This window comes from Choristoneura fumiferana, chromosome 27, assembly GCF_025370935.1.
Source record: "Choristoneura fumiferana chromosome 27, NRCan_CFum_1, whole genome shotgun sequence".
Lineage (NCBI taxonomy): Eukaryota > Metazoa > Arthropoda > Insecta > Lepidoptera > Tortricidae > Choristoneura > Choristoneura fumiferana.
The window spans coordinates 9,839,145-9,845,201 of record NC_133498.1 but is presented as its reverse complement, the minus strand read 5'-3'; the positions used below and the strand labels follow the sequence as shown (position 1 = coordinate 9,845,201).

The 6,057-nt window shown below is 40.0% G+C and overlaps 1 long non-coding RNA gene and 1 pseudogene across 1 annotated transcript in view; one reads left to right on the top strand and one right to left on the bottom strand.

Moving 5' to 3' along the window:
* LOC141443371 (uncharacterized) overlaps positions 1-6,057 on the top strand; it is a 282,390-nt gene that overhangs the window by 245,405 nt on the left and 30,928 nt on the right. The gene's annotated exons all lie outside the window — the stretch shown is intronic.
* LOC141443207 (uncharacterized) lies at positions 50-5,983 on the bottom strand (annotated as a pseudogene).

Below are 6,057 nucleotides of genomic sequence, written 5' to 3'. Positions count from 1 at the left end.
TTAACCGTCTTCTTGTAGTTACCACTAAGTTGGTTTAACATTTAAGGCACTATTGGTATTTCTGAAGGTTGTTTGTTAGTAATATTGTACTAGGATTGACTATAGTTACTGGGACCAATGTACCAGTTGTTAGAGCAATAAGTTTGGCAATATTTGGGTGTCTATACTTGGTATCCGCTGTAAAGTCTCTTGTGACTTCTTCTCCGCTTTATCAGACAGCACTACTCTTCAATCTCTCTTTAGTTTCATCTTGTATTCTCTTCTCTTCTTCTACAGGTCTCATCCTATACTGCCTACCATCCGGTTTCTTGATTATAATCTCGAAATCATCAAACCCTGCATTATTTATGTCAGGCTCTTTTTTTATCTCAGGTTTTTTCAAAGCGTTCTGATAATTACGCTTCAGCATTTTAATAAGCTGACAATCTTTTCTTTTTGCTTCGTTGTGTTCTTCTAGGCTGTCTACTACATGATCTAACGATTTCTGACTCATTATAGGCGGTGCTTTATCAATTTTACTACTATCAGCTAATAAAACATCTTTAGTAACTTGAGCATCTTTTATATACTGAATCCGTATAAGATATTAGAGTCCTAGGCATCTGTTTGGATGTTTCTATGTTAAACTACCATCTTTCCTTATTTCAACATTGCTATGTATTTTAAAAACATTATTTGTGTAAGATACTGTTTCATTGATTTCTTTATTAACATCTTCATGTCTGACTATAGAAACATCGTCGGTTGTAGTAACTTTGTCTAAGATGTCTTGTTTGCCTACTATTCGACTGATCGTCGTCACTTCATTGGTTAATTTGGATATTGTTGTCGTTTCGTATTCCTTAACTGCGCCTGATTCGTCACTCGATGATCTATAAAGAAACAAGTCTATAAATAAAAAAAGTTATAGATGCTGCCACTGCAGAATAAAGAAAAACATTTAAGAACTAGAATAAACGTCAAGTTTTGAATTGAATATAGTGATAATTACTCGAACGTAGGTACTAATAATTATTAATTATAAACGCTAATATCTGTGTTTGATATTATATGCGTAAAGTCTGTAGAGGATGGAAATAGTTCGCTACGATAAACTGTATCTATCGTGTGTGTGACGTGAGAATCCATACTAATATTATAAATGCGAAAGTGTGTGTGTTTGTCCGTCTTTCACGTCGAAACGGAGCGACGGATCGACGTGATTTTTGGCATAGAGATAGTTTATGGGCCAGAGAGTGACATAGGCTACTTTTTATCCCGAAAAAATGCACAGCTCCCGAGGGAACAGTGCGCGATAACCGAATTCCACACGGGCGAGGCCGCGGGCAAAAGCTAGTTTACGATAAATCGGACTGATCCAACAGTGCAGTTTGATCGTAGGATATTTCGTAGCGTCTGTGATTTGAGCTTTAAAACGCTCTTACCTGCTGATTGTTATATTCCTTTGATTTTGTGGTGTACAGAGTAGAGTCTCCATCTGCCAGGGGGAACCCATTTGCGGAGTGTGGAGGACGTCATCAGAAGAAGTCCCTGCAGCTGCTGACTCCAGGCACAGAATGCCAGTCCTGTAACATGTTTTTGTCTTCGATCAGTGTGTGTTGCCGGTGATGACTTATGGCTCTGAGACGTGGTCCTTGACTGTTGGCCTTCTAGAGAGCAACGCAACGAGCTATGGAGAGAGCTATGCTTTGGGTTTCTTTGCGCGATAGAATTCGAAATACGGAAATTCGTCAAGAATCAGCTGTAGTGCATGGGGGGGTTTGGTTCCGACACTCATGTACGGAAGTGAAAGTTGGGTATGGCAAACATGAAAGCAGAATAAATGCAGTTGAGATGAGTGCGTTAAGAAGTATGATACGAGTTAAACTGAGTGACAGGATAAGAAATAGTGAGATAAGGAAACGTTGTGGTCTGAAAGAAGATGTAGTGACAAAAATTTGAAAGGTATGCTGAGATGGTTTGGCCATGTCGAGAGAATGAATGAAGAACGATTGACGAAAAAGTGTATGGGTATACCTTGGCGGTCGTTTCGAGACCAAATCAGGGACGTCTTGAAAAAGGCCAGGTCAAGAGTACCTAAACCGAAGAGCATGTATGAAGGGAATAATGAAAGTGGACGAAGCGAACAAGTATGTAAGGATCGTAGCAAGTGGAAAGAAGTGGTCTCTGCCTACCCCTACGGAAAGAGCGTGATTTATGTATGTATGTATGTAATCAGCTGTAAAAATATGCAAGTTAAGTGGCAATGGGCGGGCGACATCGCTCGAACAACAGATAACGGTTGGGGGAGAAAAGTCCTCGAGTGGCGACCACGAACCGGGAGACGAACGCCAACGCAGTCCACCAGGTGGACTGACGACATCGTTCGAATTGCGGGTAACCGGTGGTGCAAGTGGCGAGTTGCCGTTCATTGTGGCGTTCTTAGGGCTTTGTCCAGCAGTGGACGTCTTCGGGCTGATGATGAGGGTGCACATGTTTTTATGCACAATATTAGGGCCAAGTGCGAGGAGTAAACTGAGAAGTTATTTCCTAACGTAGTCCTGGTGCTTCGCTGGAAGTAGCCGCGGCGCGCTTGCTTCGCTCGCTCGTATCGCGCGTAGGAATCACAATTTCACCTAAGACTCCTCGCTTCGCTTGTCGTCGTACTTAATTTTCTAGAAACTAATTTACAAATTTAGGTTAAAGGTTAACTGGAAGAGATCCCTTTAAGGGATAAGTTCGTCTTTGTACATCTCTTTCTCTCATTAATTGTAATTTTCATGTTTTATGTACAATAAAGAGTTACAACAACAACAACAACATAGAATTACAGTCACCATCATCATCCCAGCCTATTTACGTCCCACTGCTGGGCTTGAGCCGTAGTTCCCACGCGAGCCCAGTGCGGATTGGGAACTTCACACACACCATTGAATAGCTTCGCAGGTTTGCAGGTTTCCTCACGATGTTTTCCTTCACCGTAAATCTCGGGGTAAATTTCAAATATAATTTCGAAAAACTCAGAGGTGCGAGCCGGGGTTTGAACCCACGATCCTCTGCTCCAGAGGCCAAAGTAAAATACAAATGGGAATATAAATGATTCGACTTTAATTGTAAAAGTTACGAGTCGTAACTTACGACTAAGCAATAGAAATAAAAATAATAACTAACTAACTAATAACTATAGGTCTGCTTGTATTTCTTTGTCTACAATTTCATGTTTATATATGACTGTTTGTTTCTCAATAAATAAAATAAATAAATAATAAACAATAGATAGGTTACAGAGGGTTATCAGGGCCCTGTTTCTCAAAGCTTATTAGTATAATAATATTAGTGCTTTCTCTCATAAATTGTATGAGAAAATGAGAGAAAACATTTATTAGGCTAATATGCTTCGAGAAACTGGGCCCTGTCGACAAAAACCCGTCACAACATGTCGCATTTAGACTCGATCCTGCTTGAAACGTTAAGGATAGTTTTTATCACACTTGCTCGTAAACAGTGTCGAAACATGCAGGCTACCTTGGTTGCAACCCCCCAAATAAAACCCTTGACCTTAATGTGCTTGTCATGAAACCCGTGGTCGGTGAATGAGTCATTGCCCGTACTATTTTTATTGTCATGAAGCCCAAGGTTGGTCAATGAGTCAGTGCCCGTACTGATGGCGCTGCGCGCGCTGCTGCAGGACCACATGCACACGCAACTCAGGCACATGCTGAGGGAGGGGGAGGGCGGCGCTGCCAAGAGCGCAGCCTAAGGTAACGCCAATATTTGGAAGAATTATATTTTTTCTTTTAGAAATATAAAATTTTACTTGCAAATGTGATGAAAAACATTGTATGTCGCACGGGCGGTACTAGAATTACGAACATCGACTCATTAAAGCCCCTCAGTCTTCGACTTCGGGCTTCTAATAGACTTTATTTACCGCCCTTAAGACACATGTACTATTGGATATCCGATAGTTTCGGTTACGGATACGGCGCTCCATAACATCCCTTGTGTGTTTCTACCTTAAGTGCTTATTCAGGTAGGTTATCTGGATCGAGCAAACCCTTAAGCGGCCATAGGTCGAACCACCAGATTACCATGGCTTTTGCAAATACCAGTCACCTTTCGGAACATTCTGCCCGTTTCCCAAAACATCCGTTCCCGTCACTACCTTTTCCTAAATAATCACGTCTTAAATCGAGTTTAGCTCGACATGTTTCGGGCTAATTCGTTGCTCTTCTTCATAGGAGCAAGCGACTTGGCGGCTGCCGCACCACGTGCACTACGCGCCACCGCTCTGCTCACGCGACTGCCCGACGAAACTAACACCAGCGCACAACTACCCGCATTCTCAACGTCTTCTTAACGTCACTGTCAAATGTAGGGTAGCACACAACACTAACAAAAAAGCTCCATAAAGGCACATATGTAAAAGATGTAAGCGAACTTTGTTTCGGCTTTACCACGGAAATATCTGACGCCACACCCCATGTAGGTAGTTATGTGTATTTATGAAACCTCTTTACAATACGGAAAATGAGAAACGGATCTTATGGCATTACGGATGCTACAAGAAACGGATCTTATGGTATACAGACGCTATGAGAAACAACTCTTTTGGCACACGGTTGATTTATGACACTGTTATTTTGGGAAAAGGATGGAACGCTCTGAAAGAACCAGTCAGAAGAAAATAAGGGTCACTTGAGTTCCATCGGTATAATTAAATCAATAATATGTTTGCGATTTTATCTGAATACATTTGATTGAATGAAAAGTATTTGTATAGTGCTATGTTGTATTAATAAAAACATTTTCTAGACAAGGAATGTTACAAAGAATTATATTTATCAGTATTTCTGTTCTACCAATAAAACTATTTGACCTCTATTTTCTTTTGGACAGTATATTAAAGGTAGAAAAAAAAATGTAATGACTTAGTCTCCATAGCCCTTTTGAAGCCCTCATCGAACGGGTTAAGCAGGTCTTGGAACAGCCCCACCTCCTCGCAGTTGCGGATGAAGCGGGTCGGTGTCGGGGTCTGGTCCGCTGAAACATATGTATTGCCTTATTAACAACTTATTAATCTTGCAGTTTCTTTAACATTAAGAGGTTTGCATTATCCATGACTGTGATGTTCACAAGAGAGGGGCAAAGATGGAAAAATACAAATCAATACATCACCTGTGATATAAAGCTATAGTAGGTACATATATTGCAGCATAATACTGACAGTATAAGGAAATTAAAAAAAAAACATGATATATAATGTTTTTTTACTGCAAGGTTTAATTATTATTTTTCTTAAACTATTTATAGTTTTTTCTTTATTGAATATATGCAAATAAATGTGTCCCTCTCTGTCTGTTTGTGTGTATGTATCTTTATCTAACTCTCTATTTCTCTCTCTCTCTCGCTCTCTAATGCCGAGGCGATAAGGACTTCGACCTTAGCCTATACTCTCAAAAATAGGAAGAAAAACAGCTATTAACGCCGCGGTGATATAACCTTTGACTTTACCTCTCCGAATGATAAAATTAAAAAAAAAACTGCTCACCCACGAATGCAGCCTTCTGCTCCATCCCCAATTGCAACACCATGTCATGTTTCTTCGTGTGTACGTGCAAATGGTCTTCGTTCGTGAACGTCATGCCACAGTTTGGCATAACACACGCAAACGGCATCTCAGGTTCCACCATTGTAATTAAAAGATCTTGTTTTGTTTTGAAAATGTTTTCAAATCATCAGTGTTACTGTTACGGTGGGTACACTTGTTATCATTGCGAGGTGAGTTCCGTTCTTCATACTGCTTGTTGTTGTGACTGTCAGTCAGTCATTAAGATTACTTAAATATTGATAAGGAATAGGAGTTAGTCATTTGAGTTGATTGTGGGTCTTGTTGGTTTACTATTCGATTCAATATTTTTTGATAAAATCGCGAAGCTTAGCTATTTGCCCTTTTTGACACTTGACAGTGACGTTTGGTTTGGTAATTAGTTTGAGACACTCAAAAAAACATTATTAAAATGCTCAAAAGTGTTACACGAATAAAGATAAAATAATTAATTCAAAGGTAAAGGTCAA